Raw genomic sequence first — 26,173 nt, 5'->3', positions numbered from 1 at the left:
TTCGTGCCCCGGTCCAGGAAGATCCCACATGCCACGGAGCAGCTGGGCCCGTGAGCCATGGCCGCTGGGCCTGCGCGTTCGGAGCCTGTGCTCCACAACGGGAGAGGCCACAACAGTGAGAGGCCCGCGTACCACAAAAGAAAAAAAAATTGTTAAAATGTGGCACAAAAGAATCTATCTATGAAACAGAAGCAGATTCACAGACATAGAGATCAGAGCTGTGGTTGCCAAGGGTGGGGGGAGAGGGATGGACTGGGAGTTTGGGGTTAGTAGACGCAAACTATTACATTTAGAATGGATAAACAACAGGGTTCTACTGCATAACACAGGGGACTATATCTGATCTCCTGGTATAAACCATAATGGAAAAGAATATTAAAAAAAAAGAATGTATATATGTGTATAACTGAGTCACTTTGTTGTACAGTAGAAATTAGCACAACACTTTAAATCAACTATACTTCAATTAAAAAATAGAGAATAAACAAAACAAAACAAAAGTCACCTCCTTAACCTAAACCCAAGTTGTGGTGGAACGGGCTTGTCACAAATAACAATATACCCATTTCACCTTTTGGCTCTGAAGCATTTGCAGGAACCGAGGACTAGAGACCAAACGTTATAGTAAGAGATGCTCTTTTCACTCAGGAAATTCCAAAGGTTTGGGCAGCTGTGGGCCAGGAACCATAAATAAAGACCAAATACAAACAAGAAATATACTTAGCTCACCTGAATAACCCAATCTATATTTCTGATACATTTCAATATCACACCTCTGTCCAACATTTTCCCTCTTTTGCCCCCCACCCCCCATTTTCTTTATTTGACTCTCAGGAAAACTCTAATCCTCGATCTAAACCACTGTTTCTCTCCTGTTACACCTGCACTTCCTACTCATGCTGGGGAAAGTCAGACAACGGATAAAGTTTGGCAACTACAAATCTATCAACTCCAACCACATCCACACTTTAAAAGTTGCTCAGCCATCCACCTGAACCCCTGGACAGGTTTGCCTCTTCTTTGTGACCACAACTGTTTCAAGATGGCTTCACTCTCCTCAAGGCCCCGCAGACCCTCCTGACTCCCAGCCATGACCTTGCCCTCTGCAGGCACTACGCGCAGGTCGAGTCGGCTATGACATACCTCCAGAAGCCTTCTGTTTCTTTTCATTTCCAAGGCATTCGGGATAATGCAGAAGCATTTCAGAGCAGTGATTTTTCAAAGCATGGTTCCCTGGACCAAGAGCGTCAGCATCACCTCGTTAGAAACGCAGTTCTCATGCCCCACCCCAGAGGCAGGAAACCAGGAACTCTGGGAGTGGGCGCTGGTCCTCCGGGTTTAACAAGCCTTCCAGGTGATTCTGATGCAGCTAAATTAGTGCGAGAACCATTGCCTTAAAATAAGATGCAGCTTCTGCTTCCTTCTGTAGCCTTGTGTCTTGTCAACATTGCCGATTTCTCTATTTAATTGTGCCTTCTAACCCTGTGGAGCTGTGGTGCTAATCATTCTCTAATCCGATCAAGTTTTCTCTTGGTTCAGAGATTTGCAAAGCTATCTCAGCTTGGCAATCCCTGTGCTGTTTATTCCCCATTACCCTTCATTTCTCAACGTTACACGCTTTAGGGACTTCCCTCATCCTGCAGCCAATGTAGATGTGAAGACAGACTAGGAACACATCTCTCACATTATCAGCAGGGACCTCCAAGACTTTCAGATTAGGGACCCCATGTAAATGTTGGGTACTGGCTGTAGGTGTGCCGACTTCCCTAACAGGGACTTGAAGGACGGGTCTGTGTGAAGGGGAAGATAGCCATTATAATGAACTGTGTCTTTTCATTTACTGTTTTGTGATAAAGGAAGACTAAACTACAACCCAGTCTGTGTTTCAAATGTCATCCAGTTCAACTCTTGCACATTCGGCTGGCTCTGGTTATTTGGTTGGGTTATCCGTTTGGGTCAGAGAACTTCAGGTTGGGTTAGGGGGAGGGAGGGTAGGGCAAGCTTTCTCTGGGTGACCTAGTGGCCCCTGTGTTCCCCATTTGTGATTTCACAAGGCAGCTCTCCCAAATGCACTGGGCCTTCCTGAGCTAGAGGGCTCCCTTGCGTCATTTGAGTTAATTCTAGTATGAAGTCTGAACATAGAAATTAATTTGAGATCAACTGCTCACCTCCTTGGAGTAATTTGCCCCTTTCATGAAGCCAAGCAGTCAGCCAGAGCTAAGAAAATTACTTCCAAGTGGACACTCCACTTTGGAGTGATGACTCCACTTGTGTAGGGAATGCATTTAACTCACCTGGCTGTGCTGTAGAACCAGGCCCATCAATTTTCAATGGTCATTCACCAGGCTTTTTCAATTTGATTAATTTCTTTGTGGTTTCTACCCAGCTCTAAGCAAGGCCAAGTTTTTGCTGTCTGTTGAACATTTTTTGCTTCCCTAGAAAGTATGAAACATACCTGTGTTAGAACCTGATGGCATTCTTCAGTGTTTTCTGTACTATTTTTAGGTCTAGTGGGGAGGTAATTTGAGATCTAGGAGTCAAAAGGAATAAGAATCCATCATAGCCATTGTGACCCATTAATTTGAGCTGAACTCACAGTTTTTCAGTCGTTCCAATTTAGACTCTTACTTCAATCACATGATCTTTCGACATTGATACTTCCTTTAATGTCGTGGTGAGTATTTCAGAATTTTTATGATAGCATTACCTATAAACTATAGAAAAGGAACAATGAGATTTCATGTTTTGAAGCTTCACAAATACTATGTGGCATTTTACAATTTTTCTTAAAATGTTACTTTTGTATCATGATACTTCTCTGGATTACTCTAAGCATAATCTTATAATTTTCTTTTGTTTAAGACTAAAGCAGAGTAAATAAAGTTCAGTGGGTTCTGCTTGCACTGTTAAAGTTGGACTTGTGTGTTTAGATTTTCTGTTTCTTAAGTACTCTTCGCTTAACCTGTCAGTTATTGAGAGGTTTAAGTTTTCAATTCCTCCTAGGAATTCCTGGTTTTGCCTTACATATCTTAAGGCAATGTTATTCAAGGCCGTACAAGTTCAGAATTGTTATAACTTTGGAGTTAATGTTAGGTGTTAACCAGTTTATCCTTAATAATTCAGTTGGATATAAAATATATTTAACTTTAGAGTAACGTAGTTGTATTAGATTTTTATTGCTGCTGCAACAAATTACTACAAATTTAGTGGTTTAAAACAACACAACTTATTATCTCACACTTCTGTATATCGGAAGTCTGACATGGGTCTCCCAGGGCTAAAATCCAAGTGTTACATGACTGTGTCCCTTTTTGGAGGCTCTGGGGGTGAATCTATTTTCTTGCCTTTTCTGGCTTCTAAAGACCACCTACATTCCTTGGCCCATGGCCCCCTTCCTCCATCTTCAAAACCAACATTGCCTTTCTCCGTGTCTTTCCTTCAGAGTCACATGTTCCTCTAACAGACTCTTCGTTCTGCTTCCCCCTTCCACTCTTCAGCTCTCTTATGATTATATTGGGCTCACTTAAATTATCCTGTTTTTGAGCTTTACAAAAATGGAACCATATGGTAGATACACTTCTGTTTCTCTTTCACTCAACATTAATTTTAATGAAATTAATCCCTACTGATATATTTAGTTGTAATTTTTTAACTTCTTGACTTAAAAAATTTCTAAATTTTTTCTTCCAGTTTTATGGTGATATAATTGACATACAGCACTGTGTAAGTTTAGGGTGTACAGCATAATGATTTGACTCACATAAAATGAAATGAGGGGACTTCCCTGGAGGTCCGGTGGTTAAGACTTTACCTTCCAATGCAGGGGGTGCGTGTTTGATCCCTGGTTGGGGAGCTAAGATCCCACATGCCTCGAGGCCAAAATACCAAAACATAAAACAGAAAGAATACTGTAACAAAATTCAATAAAGACTTTAAAAATAGTCCACATCACAAAAAAAAATCTTAAAAAAAAATCATGAAATGATGACCACAATAAGCTAAGTGAACATCCATCATCTCAAATAGATACAAAATAAAAGAAAAAGAAAAAGATAGTTTTTCCTTGTGATGAGACTCTTAGGATTTACTCTCAACAACTTTCATATGTAACATACAGGGGTGTTCATTATATTGATCATGTTGTGTGTTACATCCCTAGTACTTATGTATCTTATAACTGGAACTTTGTACTATATAATTGTAATTTATACATTCTTGTTGCAGTATAATATCTCATTGTATAAATTCTATAGAGAATTTTATTAGAAATATTGGACTTTCTCTCCCATCCTATCTTATCTCTTTTGTATTTTCCATCTCTGATTCTCTGTGCTTCATGTAGTATAAATTCCTCAGATATTTCTTCATGTTTACTAAGTCTCTACTCAGCTACATCCAATTTGCTGCCTAACTCACCAGCTGAATTCTGTATTTCAATGACAGCATTTTCATAATTTGAAAGCTCTCTTTGGCCCTTTTAAAAACAGGCTTGTTTTATTTCAGAGGGTTTATGTGTTTAGTTTTTCTTCTATGTTTGTATTAATCTTAAACATATTTATTTAAACTCAAATGATTATTTTAAATGAAACTTTACAGGATCTAATCTTGATATTTTTTGTGTATGCTGACTTTTGTTCTTGGTGCATTTTTTCCCTTATCAATTTTACAATCTTGAGAGCTGAGCTGACTGTTCAGGTTTTTTATTTTTTTCAATATTTGGGATTGTAGTGCAGTGTCCTTGAAGATTTGCTCCTCAGAATTTCAGAATGGTTTCATGTATGCTTCTGCCTGGAGTCTCAGAGGTATCATAAGGTTGTTGCTAGCTTTCATATTAATTTTTTGGCTTGGAGGTTTCTGGATTTATAAAGGATATATATATATATATATATATATATATATATATATATATATAACCATATATATATGGTTCTGAATTCTCAGGGGAGGTTTTTCCTGCCACTCAGAGTCCAGTGTTAAGACAGACAACAACCTTTGTCAAGTAAACTATTTGTAATTCAGGGAAACTTAAAAAATGATGCAGCCAGCACTGTGACTTACACCACTGGGTCATCTGACTCCGTGACAAAGAAGTGGACGTTGGAATCCAAGAATGAGTCCCAAGACTGGGACTTCAGTGAATTTTGTTGGAGAAATGAGGTAGAAGAGAATCTGGGAATTAAGTAAGGATTGATGCTGGGATTATCAGAGAGACAGATGAAATATGAGCAGGTGAAGTGTGTGCGGTGATCCTGGGACTAATTATCAGTACTCAGAAGATTTGTCTGAATATCACATTGAAACTGTCTTTTTGCTTAGCTTGAGCCCTACTCAGGACTGAAGCAGGTCCTTAATGGCACAGAGGCTGACTAGTCTCATTTTCAAAATTCTAAATTATGGCAAGTTGTCCTTAGTCTTGTCCTGTTGTCCTTTCTGACTTTCCCTATTTTACTTGCTGGAGCCACTTCCCTTCCCCCTCCCAGTTAAATGCCTCTAGGACAAGGTTCTCAATCTTAAATGCCTATGGGGAGAGGGTGATGGGGCAGGTAACTTGAATTAATAAAATGAAATGGAATGATGACCGAAGAGAAGTAAAGATCCAGGGGGACATGGCTTCTCGGCTCCAGCTTATTGTTGCTTAGTGGAAACGCATAGTCTGGACTGGAAGTTTGGATTTTTTAAAAAAGAAAACATCTAAAAATGCTGGCCACTCATTCAGTTATAAAAATGTGCTGTGTTAACCAAAAACACATCTGTAGGTCACATATGGCCTGCAGGCCACTGGTTTGCAACTGCTACTCTGAGCTGCCTTTCAGAACCTTCTGGGTGCCTGAATTCCCTTGTTCCATGGCAGCCCCTGTTCTCTCTCCAGATTTACCTGTCAGATAATATACCTTTCCATATGATCTGCATTCTCAGTTCTCCAGCAAACACCACATTCTTAGAATGACCATATTTGAACAAATTCTCATTAAAGTGTGAATGATGGATAGCTCCTCCCAAAGTATTTGGATGGAATCACAGTGCGAAACCCTGGCAGGGAGCCCAAGGAGCAGTATCTTGTGGGCATGACCGATGCAGGCAGTGTGGAGTCTCAACGAGTGTGGGCTTTGCAGCCCTATGTTTCTGTCTCCTGGCTCCCCACTCACAAGTGGAGCGATGCAGTCCATGAGAGGTTTCATCCCTCTAGATCTTGGTTTTCTTATCTGTACAATCAGGATAATAATACCTGGCAGGGTTATTGTGAAGCTGTTAACTTCTGCTATATACTCAATGCTTCTTTTTGTTCTGATTATGGAAATTCTGCAGTGGTAAGAGCCCTAAGTGAAGCCCCTCCCTGTGCAGATTTTGTAGACCTGGAAGATTTTGGTTCAAGGCATTTGCCCAAGGTCTCAGCTAGGCAAGCTGGAAATTCATTTGCAAAATTTATTTTTAGTGGTAAATTTTATGGTACAATCAACTGTAATATCCCATAGCTCATCTCTGAGGCAATATGAATTAATTATTAAAGGAAGACCATTGCCCCAAAATCTGTCAGGTTGGAGTGTTGGGGAAAGGACCAGGGTAATTCCAATCCTTCTATTTGGTATCTGTGTAGCAGTTAATCTCTTTAAATCTCAGTTTGGCGCCAGTATCTGCTTTGCCCATTGGAGTATTATTCTGAGTGTTACTGATATGTTACTTTACAAACTGGGGGTGCAAACATGGTCTCATCTCTTTAAAGAATGAACACTAACCCAAGAGCATATGTTCCTGACTAGGAGAGAGGTCAGTATCTCCTTCCTGGGTCTCCCCCGACAGCCCCGCCCTGAATTCTTCAAGAACTCGAGGGTTATAGAGTCCTAGGGTGGGGCTTAGGTGGTTGAAGGCAAAGCCAAAGTGGTTTTTTTTTTTTTTTTTTTTTATGCGGTACGCGGGCCTCTCACTGTTGTGGCCTCTCCCGTTGCGGAGCACAGGCTCCGGACGCGCAGGCTCAGTGGCCATGGCTCATGGGCCCAGCCGCTCCGTGGCATGTGGGATCTTCCCGGACCGGGGCACAAACCCGTGTCCCCTGCATTGGCAGGCGGACTCTCAACCACTGCGCACCAGGGAAACCTAAAGCCAAAGTTTAATCAGTTTTCTGTTGCCATTGCTCCTCCCAGCTCATTGTCACTCTCAGAGCCACCTCCTGGTCCTCCAGAGACTTTCTACAATCTAGAAAGTATGTCCGCACTGGGCAGACCCAGTCCTGTGGACGCTTGGCTTAGCAGGTGAAACCTGGGCTAGATTTCAGCCTCCACTTGCTTCTTTGAACTGTATTTCCCTCACCTCCACAAGGGCAGGACACCTGGTCCTGCACCACCTGACAGAGGGATGCTGTATGATGCTGGTCCAGGGAGGCCCCGCCCCTGCCTTCCCTGGGCTCGCAGGGACACAGCTTTTACTGCTCAGCTATTTCAATTCCTGGGGCTGCCATTGCAAGAGGCTAGAGGCACCTGGGGAACACTTGCCTTGTCTCATCTGCTGCCTGGACAGCCACATACCTCACCCTCAGAACACAGAGGCTCTGAGGTCTGCCACTTTTGCGAACTCCAGGGCAATCTCCCCTCCCCTTATTTTAGAGTCCTGCTGGTGAGTTACCCTCCTAAGGTTGACACACGTGACTTCTAGAACATGCTATGACAGAACTAAACAAAAAAAATCAATGCAAGTTAAATTTCCCTCAAGACATCTTGATACATGTAAGCATCATATTGTATTACAATATTTTTTCTTTAATCTGCTGCTATGGTATAAATCAGATTGATTTTGAAATAAGCTGGTTGCTTCATAATCTTTAGCAGGAGACTCCAAGGATCTGGATCTTCCAGGAAACCCAACAAACCTTTTTTTGATGGATTAGCTGTGGCTGTCATTTGCATATGAAATTGAGGTGCTGATACCCTCCCAGTCTCTCTGATAGCTGGAGTGGGTTGCTGCAACTCTCAGCTGGCCTCCCTTGTGACATATGACTTGTGCAAACAGATGTTGAGACTTAGGGACCCAGCCTGGGGTCACGGGCTGGAATTACTTCACCTGTGAGTCAGCTGCCCACCTGCTGGCCCCTTCCTGGTTAGCATTACTGCTTTCTTCTCATCTGGACTAAACAGCCCCTCTGAGCTAGTCTCCCTGTTAGAATCCACAGAACTACTGGACCCACGGTAGAAGGTTACAAACAAGGAGGTTTATTTTTCTTCATTTAGAATTCTAGCAAGACTGACCAATTTTTTTAAAAATTGGAAGCTCAGTTAAATCAAACCAAGGATTAAGTGAAACGCCAGCCAAAAAAATCAATAAATCATTAACTTGAACAGACCTTAGAGGCCTGTTGCCTGGCTTCCTTTGCCACGTGACAGAAGGTTCAGTAACTTGTGATGTGGAAGGAAAGTGGGTAATGATTTCCCCGAGCGTGAATTCATTTCTTTTCCTTGAGCTCCGCTCGTGAAGGGTGGTAGCGATGCTCTATCACCACCTAGTGATACATTGACACACATCACCTACAGCACACAAACAGGCTCTGAGATTGTCCTGGCATTCCCCAAGTAAAATCAATGCACTTTGGTGAAAAATAAAAATTGCAACAAATCACATGTGACAGATACCTAAATACAGTGATTCTGAGACTTTCTCCTGCCTTCTGTTTCCCATGCCTTGATTGTGCTGATCAGGGGAAGGAAGTGCAGAGAAGATCTGGGAAACCTGTAATTTACTTGGGAAGTTGGGATTTAATTGCACATGAGATGGCGGGAAGTGAGCAAGAGAAGAGGAAAGACCAGAGAAGCAGGGGGCACGGGGCCCAGGAGCCAGTTCAGAAAGCTCTGCTGATGTTTGGTTTTTTGGGGAGAGAAGACGATCATGGAGTTCACGGAGATGGAGCCTACTAGGCGTTTTTAGGAAATTTTGCTATTTTCTCATCATGGCTTTTTGTTTTTCAACTTGCAGTGGGTCACAGGACTAAGCTAGGTCTCAACTCAGCAGCAAGCAGGCTACATTTCTTTTGGGTTACACACAAAAATATCACACCTCATACTGTTATTTTGACATTTGGGGTGGCAGGGGGTGTTACAGATTAGAGGGGATAAAGGTAGAATATGAACATCCACTGTTTTTGAATTTGTCTTACAGTTTTAGTTACATGGAGACACGGAACCAATCAATCAATTACTATCTATTATTGTCTTTCTGCTAATTTTGAATTCTTGGTGAAGGAATTCGATTAGTTCAATTTGAGTCAGGTGGCCATTTCTGGTCCAGTGATTTGTGGCTATTTCTATACAGCATGGCTACCAGAAGCCCACCCCTGTGAACTGAGGGATTAGAGAGCGTCATTGTGAAATAACAAATCCAAACCCTGGGTACTACACTTCCATGTAGATTTTGTTGTGATTAATAAATCTGAACATTGTGTTGAATTAATAATTTATTTTCACAGATATCAGCAGCATGGTTATTATCCTATAAGATTCTACAAAGTTTTTTTGATATTAAGAAGGTTTTTTTGAACTGGAAAGTCTAGAAACTCCTGTTCTAGGGAAGAGGTATTTACACAAGTATTTATAGTGCTACAGGTTTACTACAAAAATGAGAAAGCACAAGAGATCTTGAGATTAGTTGCACAATAATGTAAATTTACTCAACATTACTGAACTGTACACTTAAAAAGTTAAGATGGTAAATTTTATGTTATGTGTATCTTACCATAATAAAACCTTTTTTTTAAAAAAATGAGAAGACACAGACATCAGACTCACTGAAATGTTTTCAAATTTGATAATGTTTCTTATTTAATATTCAAATGCCTTCAGTCCAAACAAAGCATGATCTTATCAGACTAATAGATATAGGCATATGTAAGTATATATATATATATATAATTTATTACTGCAGATTGAAAAAATAGGAACAGGTAAATACCCTTGTACATAGTATTAAACCCATAAAGAAGAAAAACACCCAAGACATTGAAAATGTGGAGTGTAAGGAATTATTTATTATCATTGGTAGAGCATCTCCACCTAGGGGTGTTTTTAGACTATTCATTCCTTTTATAATTAAAGACAGAGGCCTAACACTTGCCAGGTACCAGGCTAGGTGTGGGGTACAGAAGTACACAAGACATCCAGGGTCCCTGTCTCACTGAGTTTATACTACAGCAAAGGAGATCATTAGACAAGAAGGTACTAGTCGGTGTCATAAGTGTTCTGGTGGTCATAGGAACAGATAGAAGTGGTTCTTTACCTGGTCTGGGATTTGCTGGAGGAAGTGACTTGTAAGCCCAGGGGTGAAGTATAAGTAAAAGTTAGTTAGACAAAAAGATGGAAAAAAGAGTGATTCAGGCAGAGGTAATACCACGCTCAAAGATCCAGAGGTGAGAGGGAAGATGGTGAATTCAGTGAATTGAAGGAAACCCAGAAATGATTGGAGCCTGGGCGTTTGACATTAGTCTGGATGTTTCCAGGATTGATATTTGCTGATTGGTTGATGTGAAACAGTAAGTAAAGGATTTAGGAGGTTGGCAAGACATTGTTTGAAGCGAAGAACATTAAAAGGAAATTGAATTGGAGAGGAAGAGAAGATCCCAGGAGCTGATTATTCACAAAGGATTCATTGAAAAGTGAGAAATTAAGGGCAGGCCCTGAAGATATAAAGCTGCAAAGTGGGAAGCAGTATGGCTTATCAGTTAAGGAATGAGATCTGAAAGTCAATAGACCCGGTGTGAGCCCTACTCTTTATCATAACTTCGACTTTGGGTGTGCCACTCAACACCTTTAAACTTCATTTCCTTATCTGATAATACTTACTCATAAGGTTGTTATAAATACTTCCAAATATGTAAGAAGCTAAATGCACAAAGATGTTCATTGCAGTGTTAATGATGATGATGAAAAACTGGAAATACCCTAAATGCTTAATAACAGGAAACTGGTGAAGTAAGCTTTGGCATATGCCCTTGATGGGATATAAATATACACAATACATTTATTTTTGAAGCATATGTACTATTATGGAAAACGCTTAAGAAATATTGTTACATGGAAAAGGCAGATTTAAATAGTGGCATGATCACATAATGGAAATACATACTATTCCTTGGGCCAAATCAAAATCTACCCATAGAAAAATTAGAAAATATACAAAATGATGGTGGTAGGGCTCTAGATGATTTCCCCCCCTTTCTCCTTTGCTCTTTCCTCTTTTTTTTTTTCAAAATTATACAACTTCCTCTATACAAAATTGTACAAAGCTTCATATAAAAGAGAAACATGCCCATCAAATGAGAAAGGGGGTCTGGTTGGAAAGGCTTCCTCTACCTCAGTAGCTGCAGCCTTTTCAGTCCTACCTGTCAATGACAGTGGGAAGTGTTGCTGAGAAAAGGGAGAAGAAAGGGAAGAGGAAGTGAGAGGAAAAAAAAGAAAAGTAGGAGAAAAGGGGTACACAGGAAGGCGGTGGGCACAGTGGTGCCCTTGCGGTCTGACTCTGATGATGAATTCCTGATATTTCTTTTCACAAAGCTAGAATGATGCTTACATGGAAAGGATTATGCTGTCTCAACAAATGTCTAGGGCTCCATCAGCTGCAGTTCCCTCTTGGTAGGTGGAGTGGATTTGAGCCGTTAAAGTGTGTGATTGGTCACGACCAATGTGACCATACTCATGAGAAGCTGACAGTCTCCCCTCTCCTGCCAACTCCCCAGTAGATGAAGAATCTATCATTTCTTAATGTCTTGTGTGTTTTGTATTTTATAAATACAAAGATCACATGGAATAGGTTATGGGATTTGCGATAACAGGGGGGAATGAAAGGATAATCTTAATCCAAATTCCTCAAATCACAGAAGAGGAAGTTTGAAGTAAGTGACTGTGCAAGGTGACATAGAATGTTAGCAGCAAATCTGGGATGATTCTCCATGTATAGTCTTGGTAAGCTGGTCCTTGCTTTGCTCCGTTCTTGGAGACCAGCTGGCTGGCTTCTTAAGGCTACTCAGAGAGTGTTTCTTCTGGGGGACCCCAAATTTGTACTCAACACCTGGGAATGGTCAGAGTGGAAGCTGCATAGAAGAGCAATACAGGAAAGGTAAGGGCTTCTCTCTTCCATCCCCTTGCAAGGGAGTGAATGTTTCTCACCTGAATGGTGATGATGATGATGATGATGATGATGATGATGATGATAATCATGGATGATGACAGTTAATCCTTATGGAGAATTTACCAAGTGCCAGGGCTTATTTTAACAGTTTTTGTATATTAATTTACTTAATCCTCTTAATTCTTATAAGATAAGAACAACTATTATTCTCACTTTTACAGATGAGGAAACTGAGGCACAGAGTAGTAAAGTGGCCAAAGTCACTCTACTAAAAAGTGACAAAGTGACTATTGAACTCAGAGAGTCGGGTCAAGAGTCTGTGCTCCTCAAAACTATTTAGAGGAGAGAAGGAGGAAAAAAGAGAGAGACAAAAAGGGGGGTGATAGGGAGAAAAAAAAAGGGGAAAGAGAGATGATAGGGAAAAGGAAGGGAGGAGGAAAGCTAGAGCGAAGCTTATTAGAGATCCATACCCTAGAAAAGACACATCTCTTTACAGAAATGAGCTGACCTAGAGAAAACTTATCTAACTTCTTTTTGGTAAACATATTTTTGCAAAAAAGTATCCCTAACACTTTCTACCTATAATGGCTCCTTTATGTCTAAAATTCTTAGTAACATGTTACAATGTCATCAAGATATAGGAACATGAATCCTTAAGCTTGGAACCTTGCCAAGACCATGGAATTGGTGGATTTCCAATCTCTTCCTGTTCTGTGTGTTGGCTCCCAGGCAGATGGAAGAGTGGGAGTGGGTATAAAGGATGTTAAGAGAGAGGAATGCATTATATTTTTCTGAGTCTTTTTGTACTTTTTTTGCTTTATAGCCAAAAGAGTTTATTTTAATACTTCCTAGTGAATAAACAATTGTATTTATAACATGATGTTTGGTAAAATTTCCTTTATTTTATTTTTTATTTCTTTTGCGGTACACAGGCCTCTCACTGTTGTGGCCTCTCCCGCTGCGGAGCACAGGCTCCGGACGCGCAGGCCCAGCAGCCATGGCTCACGGGCCCAGCCTCTCCGTGGCATGTGGGATCTTCCCGGACCGGGGCACGAACCTGTGTCCCCTGCATCGGCAGGTGGACTCTCAACCACTGCGCCACCAGGGAAGCCCAATTTCCTTTATTTTTAACTTTGTTATATTTCTATTACAAACTTGGTCTGGTCTCTCAGAAATTAATAGGCCCCCATAATATTAAAAATAAGAACAGAAAAGTGAAAAAGGATACACATTCAACTATTTCTTTAGCCCATGTAGTAACAATAATGACTTGACTGCTTTTTGGAATCAGCTGATTTTTGAACAAACTAGTTATTCCCACAATAAAGTTACGATCTGATATGCTCTTCACCTTGACTAACTCTTGTGGCTTTTAGGTGCATAGATTAATGCTCTAACTGTACTGTCCAGCATTTAAAATCTGGAGTCTGGTGGGAAAACTGATGGGAATTCTCAAACCATTTAGCCTTTGGCTAGGATTGCCTTCTCAAAAGTTTAAAACAGTCTTTCTTTTTTTTGGTTTGTTTTCATTCTATTTATCCCTCAGTGCTGTGTTTCCTCACCTAGAACTGTCAAGTTTTCTTCCTGTCCCCATCTTTCACAAAAACCTGTTCAGATGCTTCATTCACACTCTGGTGAACATGAACCCAGAAAGGTGTTTGAATAGTGACAAGAATTATAGACTGCATCTAAAGGCATAGAACATATGTAAAGTAAAGTATGTGACAGAAATTGCATAAAAGATGTGGGAGGGATTTCCCTGGCGGTCCCGTGGGTAAGACTTCACCTTCCAATGCAGGGGGTGCGGGTTCGATCCCTGGTTGGGGAGCTAAGATCCCACACGCCTCATGGCCAAAAAACCAAGACATAAAACAGAAGCAATATTGTAACAAATTCAATAAAGACTTTAAAAATGGTCCGTATCAAAAAAATATTTTTTTTCTTATACAGCAGGTTCTTATTAGTTAACCATTTTATCCACATTAGTGTATACATGTCAATCCCAATCTCCCAATTCATCCCACCACCACCACTGCCCACCCCACTTTCTCCCTTTGGTGTCCATACGTTTGTTCTCTACATCTGTGTCTCTGTTTCTGCCCTGCAAACCAGTTCATCTGTACCATTTTTCTAGGTTCCACATATATGTGTTAATATATGATATTTGTTTTTCTTTTTCTGACTTACTTCACTCTGTATGACAGTCTCTAGATCCATCCACGTCTCTACAAATGACCCAATTTTGTTCTTTTTTATGGCTGAGTAATATTCCATTGTATATATGTACCACATCTTCTTTACCGATTCATCTGTTGATGGGCATTTAGGTTGCTTCCATGACCTGGCTATTGTAAATAGTGCTGCAGTGAACATTGTAGTGCGTGTGTCTTTTTGAATTACAGTTCTCTGGGTATATGTCCAGTAGTGGGATTGCTGGGTCATATGGTAATTCTAATTTTAGTTTTTTAAGGAACCTCCATACTGTTCTCCACAGTGGCTGTATCAATTGACATTCCCACCAACAGTGCAAGAGGGTTCCCTTTTCTCCAAACTCTCTCCAGCATTTGTTGTTTGTAGATTTTCTGATGATGCCCATTCTAACTGGTGTGAAGTGATACTCATTGTAGTTTTGATTTGCATTTCTCTAATAATTAGTGCTGTTGAGAGGATTTTCATGTGCTTCTTGGCCACCTGTATGTCTTCTTTGGAGAAATGTCAGTTTAGGTCTTCTGCCCATTTTTTGATTGGGTTGTTTGTTTTTTTAATATTGAGTTGCATGAGCTGTTTATATATTTTGGAGATTAATCCTTTGTTGATTCGTTTGCAAATATTTTCTCCCATTCTGGGGGTTGTCTTTTCGTCTTGTTTGTAGTTTCCTTTGCTTTGCAAAAGTTTTTAAGTTTCATTAGGTCCCATTTGTTTATTTTTATTTCCATTACCTAGGAGGTGGATCAAAAAAGATCTTGCTGTGATTTATGTCAAAGAGTGTTCTTCCTATGTTTTCCTCTAAGAGTTTTATAGTGTCTGGTCTTACATTTAGGTCTTTAATCCATTTTGAGTTTATTTTTGTGTATGGTGTTAGAAAGTGTTCTAATTTCATTCTTGTACATGTAGTTGTCCAGTTTTCCCAGCACCACTTATTGAAGAGACTGTCTTTTCTCCATTCTATATCCTTGCCTCCTTTGTCATAGATTAGTTGACCATCGGTGCGTGGGTTTATCTCTGGGTTTTCTATCCTGTTCCATTGATCTATATTTCTGTATATTTAAAACAAGAAAAAAAAAAAGATGGGGTGGAAATGGAAGTATACTGTTGTAAGGTCGCTACACTTCAGGTGAAGTGATATAATATTACTTGAAGGTAGGTTGTGGTAAGTTAAAGATGCATAGTATAAACTCTAAGGCAATTACTAAGAAAACAAAACTAAGACATATAGATAACAAGAAATTTAAAACTAAAATAAAGTCATAAATATGTAATTCATCTAAAAGAAGACAGAAAAAGAAGAAAAATAGAGTAAAAAACAGATGTGACAAATAGAAAACAAGAATCAAGATGGTAGATTTAAATCCAACCACATAAATAATCACATTAAATATAAATTGTCTTAACACCCCAATTAAAATGCAAGGATTGTCAACTGATTAAAAATAAAATAACAACACAAGATCCAATTATATGCTATCTATTACACAGATAGGTTAAAAGAAAAAAAGGTGGAAATGTTTATTCCAGGTAAACATTAATAAAAAAAAAGTTGAAATGGCTATGTCACTATCAGACAAAGATGATTTCAGAATTATGAATATTTTAAGGGATAAAGAGATTCATTTCAAAATGATAAAGGGGGTCAGTTAATTAAGAGGATATAATATTTCTAAACACTTATGTACATAATAACAGGGTTTCAAAACACCTGAAGCAGAAATAGACAGAACTGAATAGAGAAACAGACAACTCCACAGTTATAGTGGGAGATTCAACACCTCTCTGTCAATATAATTAGTGAGACAAGTAGACAGAAAATTAGTAAGGATACAGAATACTTGAAAAACATCATCAACCAACTTGATCAAATTAACATTTATTTATAATTGTTTTAACACTTTACCCAACAACAAGACAATACACATTCTTTTCAGGTGGGCACAAAACATTAAAGGAAATAGATCTCATTTGGGGCCATAAAATAAATTTTAACAAATTTAAAACTATTGAAATTATACAACATGTGTTCACAGACCATAATGGAACTAAGCTAGAAATCAGTTCCAGAAAGATAACGTGAAACTCTCTAATATTTGGAAACAAAACCACACACTTTGGAATAACCTATGGGTCAAAGAAGATATCACAAGGGAGATTAGAAAATATTTTGAACTGAATGAAGATGAAAACATGACATCATTATTTGTGGAATGAAGTGAAAGCAGTGTTAGAGGGAAATTTATAGCATTAAATACTTATATTAGAAAGTAGAATAATGTAAAATTAATTTTCTAAGCTTCCACATCAAGAAAACAGAAAGAGAAGAGAAAATTAAATGCAAAGTAAATATAAGAAAGGAAATAATAAAAATCAGCACAGATATAAATGAGAGATTTAAAAAAAAGAATAGTAAAAATCAGTGAAACCAAGATTGGTTCTTTGAGACTAATGAAACAAACAAAATTCTAGTCAGAATACTCAGAAAGAGAGAGCAAGAACAGAAATTACCAATATCAAGAATGAGAGCGGGAACACCATTAAACGAACATTGAAAGAATGGTAAGAGAATATTATTGACAACTCTACTTCAATAAATTTGATAAGTTATATGAAATGGATAAATTCTTTGAAAAGCAACAACTACTAAAGCTCCCTTAAAAAGTAATAGATAAACTGAATAGCCCCACATCTACTACATAAATTAAGTTGTAGCTAAAAGTCTTTCCAAAAGGAAATTTCATGACAAAGTGATTTTGTTGGTGATTAATATGAAATATTTAAGGAAAAAAATAATGCATATTGCAAACAAACTTTTCTGGAGAATAAGGAAGAAATTCTTCCTGACTCATTTTATGAGTACAGAATTTCCTTGAAACTGAAAGTCAATACAGGAAAGAAAACTACAGACCAATATTCCTTATGAATTTATTTATTTATTTATTTGAATTATTATTTATTTATGTCTGTTTTGGGTCTTTGTTGTTGTGCACAGGCTTTCTCTAGTTGTGGAGAGCGAGGGCTACTCTTGGTTGCAGTGCACGGGCTTCTCATTGCGGTGGCTTCTCTTGTTGTGGAGCACGGGCTCTAGGCATGCAGACTTCAGTAGTTGTGGCACACGGACTCAGTAGTTGTGGCACACAGGCTTAGTTGCTCTGCGGCCTGTGGGATCTTCCCGGACCAGGGCTTGAACCCATGTCCCCTGCGTTGGCAGGCAGATTCTCAAGCACTACACCACCAGGAAGCTCTCCTTATGAATTTAGATAGAAAAATTCTGAAACAAATTTTAACAAGTCAAATCCACCAATATATTAAAGGGATAATACATCATGACCAAGTGGGGTTTACCTTAGTAGTATAAGGTTTGTTTAACATTTGAAAATCAATTTACCATATTGACAGAATAAAAAGATTATGGGAAATCTGTGTATCTTTTACTTAATCTTGCTGTGAACCTAAAACTGCTCTAAAAAATAAAGTCTATTTTTAAAAAAGAGAAAAGTAAAGAAATCGTACAGTCATTTTAGTAGGTAGAGAAAAAACGTGACAAAATCCAATATTTATTCAGATTAAAACTCTCAGGAACTAGGAGTTGAAGAGAACTTTTTCATTCTGATAAAGAATATTATGAAAAACTCAGAGTTAACATAATACTTAATGGTGAAAGAGTGAAGGTTTTCCCCCTAAAATCGGGAAAAAAGCAGGGATGTCCTGTCTTACCACCTTTATTCAACACTGTATTGGAGGTTCTAGCCAGTGCAACAAGACAAGAAAAAGAAATAAAAGGTAAACAAATGGAAAAGGAAGAGATAAAATTATATTTTATCCAAAAAAGTATATCAGTGTAGGTGAGGATTTGGGGCAACTGAAATTCTCATACATTGCTAGTGGGATGCAAAATGATACCACCATTTGGAAAACAGGCAGTTTCTTGAATGTTATACATATACCAACCACACAACCTAATAATTTCACTCCTACGAATTTACCTAAGAGAAATAAAAGTAAGTGTCTATACAAAGACTTACACATTTACATTTGTAGCAGCTTTATTTGTAATAGCCAAATACTTGAAACCCAAATATTTATCAAAAGGTGACTGGATCAACAAATTTTGGCATATCCCTACAATGCAATATTACTTATCAATAAGGAGCAACAAAATATTGATACATGTGACAATGTGGAAGAATTTCAAAATCACTATGCTGTAGTCAGATAAGGCTACATACTATATGATTTCATTTTTATAAAATTCTAGAAAATGCGAACTAATCTCTATTGACAGAAAGCAGAGTAGTGGTTACCTGGAGATGAGAGGGGGAGGAGAAGATGGAGATGGATTAAAAATGGGCATGAGGAAACTTTTGGGGGTAGTGAGATGTTCATTATCTTGATTGTGGTGATGATTTTTTGTGAGCCCATATGCTGAAACTCATGGAAACACACAGTTTATTAAATATATGCAATTTATGCTATGTCAATTGCATCACAATAAAGCTGTTATAAAATTAACATGCATGAAGTGGAAGCCAGAGAAAGATGTTTTGGGACTTTTCCTGATGTTCCTGAAATTTCATCAAGTTGACTGTTACCTGCACTGCCTATATCCAAGTTTGGCCGTATTTTGGTGTAGAAAAATAGCTAATTATAATCCAGGTTTCCTGTTTGCGAGGCTTCTGACCATGCAATGTGTTTATTTCAAATGGGCCAAGTGTTTCCATGTTATCTTGCTGTACCCAGTCCCCAAAAGGAACTGACAGTAACTTTGTAGCTAAGTTGCTTATTCCAAATACCACGGAATCAGGTGTGAGGACGCTTAAAGCGCTTTTAATTTTAATCTTATTTCTCCCCCAAATGAAATATACACTCTGTGTTTATGCTTTGAACACTGAGAATGAACACAGATGGTAAATCAAATTTAGGGAGGAGGAATGTTCTATATAACTCCTAAATGCCAACTTCAAAACACTAGATGGCTCCTCTAATGTGTTTTAGATTGAAGTTAAAAATAGAATTATTGAGAAAGATGACAATCATTTTCAAGCAATGGGTGCATCCATATGGGCTGTAGCTGATGAAGAAAAGGAAAATGTAGTGCAGACTGAATAAAACACTTAGAGATTAGAACTTTTGGCTGTTTCTTTCTCATGAAGGTTAATACACACCAGGTAGAGCCTAGCGGTTTGGTTGCTATTGAAAAATTCAGGAATATGTTTTAAAGACATGAACATGTATTATTTCAGAAAAGAAACAATAAATAGGTTAAAAAAAATTAAAAACATGTTTTTGACAGCTGGTAATGAAGGGTTGCAGAATACACCACCCCCAAATATGACTGTAGGAGTTCAGGACGTGCCTCCCCCAAATATGCTACTTTGGTATACTGGTTATTTTGGGCCATATGCACTAGAAAAACAGCAAATGCAGGGAGAGGCTTTCTTTGAACTCCCCTTATCTGCCTGAAGACAGATCCTCCGAAAAGAACTCAACTGTCATCGTTCGCCTCTCCAGGAGTTTCATCAACCAGGGAAGACTGACTTTTGTCACAGAAGGGAGTACCAGAAGTTGACTCCACACCCAGACAGACTTCTTCACAGATGATCATACCTCCCATCTGTTCTTCTAAGGGCCCATTCATCTTTCCTAAACATCACTTACTCTCCCCTAAGCGACCTACATCCCTCCCTGCCTTTCCCTATTAAGATGGTATTATTTAAGCCTGAATTCTAAGCCACCTTGGATAGTTACTCATTGTCCCCTGGGTATCTCCTGTATCTACATGAGGAATATATGTTAATAAACTTCTGAATGTTTTTCTTTTGATAATATGTCTTTTATTTTATTATTTTATTTCATTTTTTTGACCACACCTCGAGGCTTGCAGGATCTTAGTTCCCCACCCGTGACTGAACCCAGGCCTTGGCAGTGAAAGTGCCGAGTCCTAACAACTGGACCAACAGGGAACTCCCGATAATCTGTCTTTTATTATAGGGGTCTCAGGTAAGTACTCAGAAAAGTAGAGGTAAATTTTTTTTTCCTCTCCTACCTTGTGAAAATAGTAATAATAGTAAAAGTGAAATGGCCAACCTTAACTTCTGCTGAGACCCTGAGGATGTTTTAGAACCAGGATTTCTGAATTTTCTGAGGAGCCTTATGAATTTAGATAGACAAATTTAGATAGACATGCATTGGCTAAAAGGTTAGAGAAACTGGTAAAAAAGAAAAAGCACAGGCTTTGGAATTAGTCATTCTCAAATATTGCTAAATGTATGAATTTACCTCATTTTTCTCCTCTGTAAAATGGACATTCAATAAAACTTAGTTTGCTCATCTCCACTAATGAGCCGACTTCATTCTCTTGGTGTGTATATAGTAGAAAAATCTATCAATATACCTATATTTGCATGGCACCTTACAGTTGGTAAAACATTTTCATATTTATAAGTAATTTGCAAACATTTTTCCTTTTAAAAAGAGAATGCACTTTTTCTTGAAATACTACACAAACACACAATATGTAAGAAAATACAAAAGTGGATTTGTTCTGGTTGAACAAGGGGTGGAGTTTTAACACTTCCAATGCCCCTACCCATGCCTGCACATTTTCTCCCTCATTCGGTCCCTGTCTGTGTAGCAGTTTGAAAACCTCTGCTGTACATTATTTCATTTGACCAAATTCAGGACTTAGATAGATATTTATATAGTAGAGAATCTTAGAAGCCAAAGGACTGTGTTTACACTAAGATCACATATACACTTCTTTTTTTTATGTTTTTTTTTTGTTTGTTTTGTTTGTTGTTTTTGCGGTACGCTGGCCTCTCACTGTTGTGGCCTCTCCCATTGCGGAGCACAGGTTCCAGACGCGCAGGCTCAGCGGTCATGACTCACGGGCCCAGCTGCTCCGCGGCATGTGGGATCTTCCCAGACCGGGGCACGAACCTGCGTCCCCTGCATCGGCAGGCGGACTCTCAACCACTGCGCCACCAGGGAAGCCCTATCACATATACAATTCTTACGGGGCTTTATTCTAAGAGAGGATATAGTCTGATTTCAGGAAATAAGCTATGATGATGAGCAAAGGGATATTTTTTCCAGCTTGTCTGTTGATTCATTGAGGAGATCACTTCTCTCTTTCCATTTCCCTGTCTCTAAAATGGTTATGTTAAGTAATAGCAACCTCCCTTCTGTTTTCTATGATACCAGGAAAGGGCTTCAGGTTTACTGGATGAATCATTATGCAAAGCCAGAGAGAAATAATGAACCTACTTTGAAAATGGACGTGGTAAAGAAATTTCCTTTTATCTTAGATAAGCCAACATTTTCCTTGATGCCAATTTTTATATAAATCTTGGCTTAGTGACTAATAATGGAATTACCTTATTCTGGGGGTTGGAAAAAAAGAAATTGCTAGTGGAATGGCCCCCAGTGGGTTCTTCTAAAGCAAATGAGCCCCTCTCTTCCAGTAGAGGCAATGTTGTCCCTCCACTCAAGTCCTGTGGGATGGTCTTCCTGGAAAATTGTTTCAGTGCAAGCTTCTTCAGACTCCACATGGATGGGCAGATCTCATACAAGCTTATGATCTTTAGAGCCACACTAAGCTTGCAGGTGGCTATGCCATGAGAAGTAGGTTATTCATATTGTAGACCTTTGTTCTTTCGCTCCTGACATCTGCTCTTATTAATTAGAAAATTTAATTCGGGATTCCTGGTCTGGTGTGTTAGGCTCTGACTGGGCACTGAATCTGGATTGGGCTACAGAGAAACCTTGTTTTCAAGGATCTTGTTTTCCAGGAGATGGATGAGTCAGTCACGTGGGTCTCTACCTGAATTTAGTCATCAAGGAGAGGAAGGGAAGGTGCACAGAAAAGTCTGTCTGTGTTGGCAGCTCTATCAGAGGGTTTGGAGGTGGTGTAACCTTTTGGTTGTGGACAGTTTCTGGGTTAGGTGGTGATTTCAAGTATCCGTTTTTTTCCTATATATTTCAGACTCTTGGAGGCAAGTCATTGTTATACTCATCTAGGACAGTGAATTCCAGAGTTTTGAATTTTTGTGGACCAGGAAAATTTCCAAAAAACTTTGGGGATCAACAGAGGGTTGTTGGCTTTCTATATTTAGCCAAATAAGGCCTTTAAAAAAAACTACTTTTGGACCTCCCTAGTGGCACAGTGGTTAAGAATCCACCTGCCAGTGCAGGGGACACAGGTTCACATGCTGTGGAGCAACTAAGCCCATGCGCCACAACTACTGAGTCTGCGCTCTAGAGCCCATGAGCCACAACTACTGAGCCTGTGTGCCACGACTACTGAAGCCCTTGCACCTAGAGCCCGTGCTCTGCAACAAAGAGAAGCCACTGCAATGAGAAGCCCGTGTACCGCAATGAAGAATAGCCCCCGCTTGCCATAACTAGAGAAAGCCCGTGTGCAGCAATGAAGACCGAATGCAGCCAAAAATAAATAAATAAATAAAATAAATTTAAAACCTATTTTTGTCTTCTATCATCATTTCATTAACAAACTGACATTTAAATATCCCTACTTTTCCCTACACGAATGAAGGATTTAATCTACAGCAAAAGGCAATCTCTTAAATTTAGTAAGTTTGACTTTGTGAGAAAACTCATTACACTATATTTTTCTTGTTTTGCTGTGAATGTATGGGAGCTTCGCTATGGACTAGCACTTGGGAACCCCAGCACTATAGAACTCTGGAACACCAGGGCGGATCCCTTAAGCACTTACTTCATGTAGCCTCAGTGATTCCATTAGGAAAAAAGAGCTTCAAGGTCTTTGAAGTGGCTAATTTTGAGGTGCACAGGACCTTGTATTGAGGCATTAGAGCTTCCATATTTTTGGTGATGTTCTTGGTGATCAGGAAATATCAGAGAGAAGAGGAAGGCAGAGGGCATCATCTTCCTCCCAAATCATTGACTTCCTTCCACCACAAAGGGATATTTTGAATGTGATTCTGTGTAAGGTCACTCATGTGACACCTTATTCAGTCTCAAGGGCAGCTGGTGTTAGGTTGCTTGGGGAAGGGTAGGAGGCAGGGGTTATAGGAGAGCTGAAACCTAATGGAAGAGTATCAAAGACTTCATTAGGAAACTGAGACATCAGGATCACCCTAATCCAGTCCCTTTATACACATCATATTCTTGGTGGGAGAGACAGCAAGACCACTGTCAGTGGCTGGGGCAGCAACAACCGAGGTGGCGGGAGGGTTGCTATCATGGCAACAACATATTCCAGACAGAATCAAGGTGAGGTCAGCCGAAGCCGCACAAATAGGAGGGTCGGGGCAGCTAGGGTTATGAAGGCAAAGGCACCAGAGGTGGCAGAGGAGGGCTTTCGTGACCACTAAAAGAACGGCGACCTGCTTTCCCAGAGAGGGGAGGAGCTTTGGAGAGTCCATTTCCAGGATTCTGCTTGTTGGACAACAGCGTCCAAGATTTTTTTAAATTAATAAACTTTATTTTTTAGAGCAGTTTTAAGTTACAGATAAATTGCTCAGAAAGTATAGAGTTCCTATATAAACCCATCACCCTAACCAACAATTTCCCCTGTAATTAACACCTTGCACTGATGTGCTATGGTCTGGATGTTTGTGTACCCCCAAAATTCATATGCTGAAAATCTAATGCCCAAAGTGATGATTTTAGGAGGTGATTAGCTCATGAGGTGCCAAATGGAATTAGTGCCCTTATATAAACAGGGACCCAGAGAGGTTCCTTGCAGCTTTCACCATGGAAGAGACAATAAGTCTGCAACCCAGAAGACGGTCCTCTCCCAACCATGCTGGCTCCTTGATCTTGGACCTCAGCCTCCGGAACTGTGAGCAATAAATTTCTGTTGTTTATGAGCCACCTAGTCTGTGATACTTTCTTATAACAGCCGAACTGACTGAGACAGAATGGTTCATTTGTTAAAATCGATGAACGTATATTTATATATTATTAACTCAAGTCCATGGTTTACATTAGGGTTCACTTTTTATGTTGTACAGCTCTATGAGTTTTCACAATTGTGTAATGACATGTACCCACCATTATAGGAGCACACAGAATAATAGTTTTACTGACCTTAAAATCTCCCCTGCTCCAACTATACCTCCTTCCCTCCTTCTCTACTGAACGCCTGGTAACTACTGATCTCTTTACTATCTGTATGGTTTTGTCTTTTCCAGAATGTCAGGTAGCTACACTTATTAGAGTATGTAGCCTTTTCAGAATGACTTTTTTCATTTAGCAATGTGCATTTAAGGTCCCCCTGTGTCATTTCTTTGTTTGATAGCTCATTTCACTCTTTTGATAGCTTCCTTTCTTCTTTCTTGCTTTCTTCGTTCTCTTTCTTCCTTTCAATTATTTTCAGTTGTGGTAACATATCTATAACAGAAAACTTTCCATCTTAGCCATTTTGAAGTGTACAGTTTAGTGGTATTAAGTACTTTGACATTGTTGTGCAACCATCACCATCATCCCTCTCCAAATTTCTTTTGTCTTGCAAAACTGAAACTCTGCACCCACTGAACTACAGCTCCCTATTCTCCCCCTCCCCCCAGCCCCCGGCAACCACTATTCTACCTTCTGTCTCCATGCATTTGACCATGCTAGGTACCGCATGTAGGTGGAATCATACAGTATTTGTCCTTTTGTTTTTTTGCTTGGTCTCTGGATGGGGCAGGCTTTTTTTTTTTTTAATTTTTATTGGAGTATAATTGCTTTACAATGGTGTGTTAGTTTCTGCTTTTTAACAAAGTGAATCAGTTATACATATACATATATCTCCCATATCTTTTCCCTCTTGCGTCTCCCTCCCTCCCACCCTCCCTAATATTTGTCCTTTGGTCTGGCTTATTTCACTTAGCATAACCTCTCCAGTGTTCATCCATATTGTGGAATGTGTCATATTTTCTTCCCTTTTTAAGGCTGAATGATGTTGTATGGATATACCACATTTTGTTTATCCATTCCTCTGAACGGACACTTGGGTTGCTTTCATCTTCTGGCTATTGTGCATAATGTTTCTATGAACATGAGTGTGTAACTATCTCTTCGAGACCCTCATACTGGGTCATATAGTAATTCTATCTATCTATCTATCTATCTGTCTATCGATCTATCTATCTATCTATCTATCTATCTATAGTGTGGGGAAAAGGTAATTCCTTTTATTTTTTAATTTTATTTTTAAATCTAAAATTTTTTAATTCTATTTATTTTTTTGAGGAATTATCATACTGTTTTAGTGGGTGTCTCACTTTATACTCCCACCAACAGTACACAAGGGTTCTGATTTCTCCACACTCCTACACTTTAATTAATTAATTAATTGATTGATTGATTGATTGATTTAATAGTAGCCATCCTAATGGATGTGAGGCTGTATCTCATTGTGGTCGATAGCTTGTTTCTTTTTATTTATTAGTTCTGAATAATATTCTCTTGTATAGATGTCTCACAGTTTGTTTATCCATTCACCTATTGAGGGACATCTTGGTTGCTTCCAAGTTTTGGCACTTATCAATAAAGCTGCTATAAATGTTTCTGTGCAGGTGTTGGTGTGGACATTTTCAACTCATTCGGGTTAATACCAAGGAGCACAATTGCTGGAGCATATGGTAAGATTCTATTTAGCTATGTAAGAAACCATGAAACTATCTTCCAGAGTGGTTGCACCATCTTGTATTTCCGATGAAGACTCTTTTTGTATCCATTATTATTTTTACCCATGTCCCTTGACTGTCCTTGCTCTTAGTTGGTGTGGCCTGGGGAGAAAAACTGCAGATGGATCACTGACAACTGGCAGAAACTTATTTTTATGCTGCATTAGTACAACCTTCAATCAACTAGCCCTCTGGAGAGTGAAGTT

This window comes from Mesoplodon densirostris, chromosome 17 (genome assembly GCF_025265405.1).
Source record: "Mesoplodon densirostris isolate mMesDen1 chromosome 17, mMesDen1 primary haplotype, whole genome shotgun sequence".
Classification (NCBI taxonomy): domain Eukaryota; kingdom Metazoa; phylum Chordata; class Mammalia; order Artiodactyla; family Ziphiidae; genus Mesoplodon; species Mesoplodon densirostris.
The sequence above is the reverse complement of the archived record's forward strand: the minus strand, read 5'-3'. Positions refer to the sequence as shown.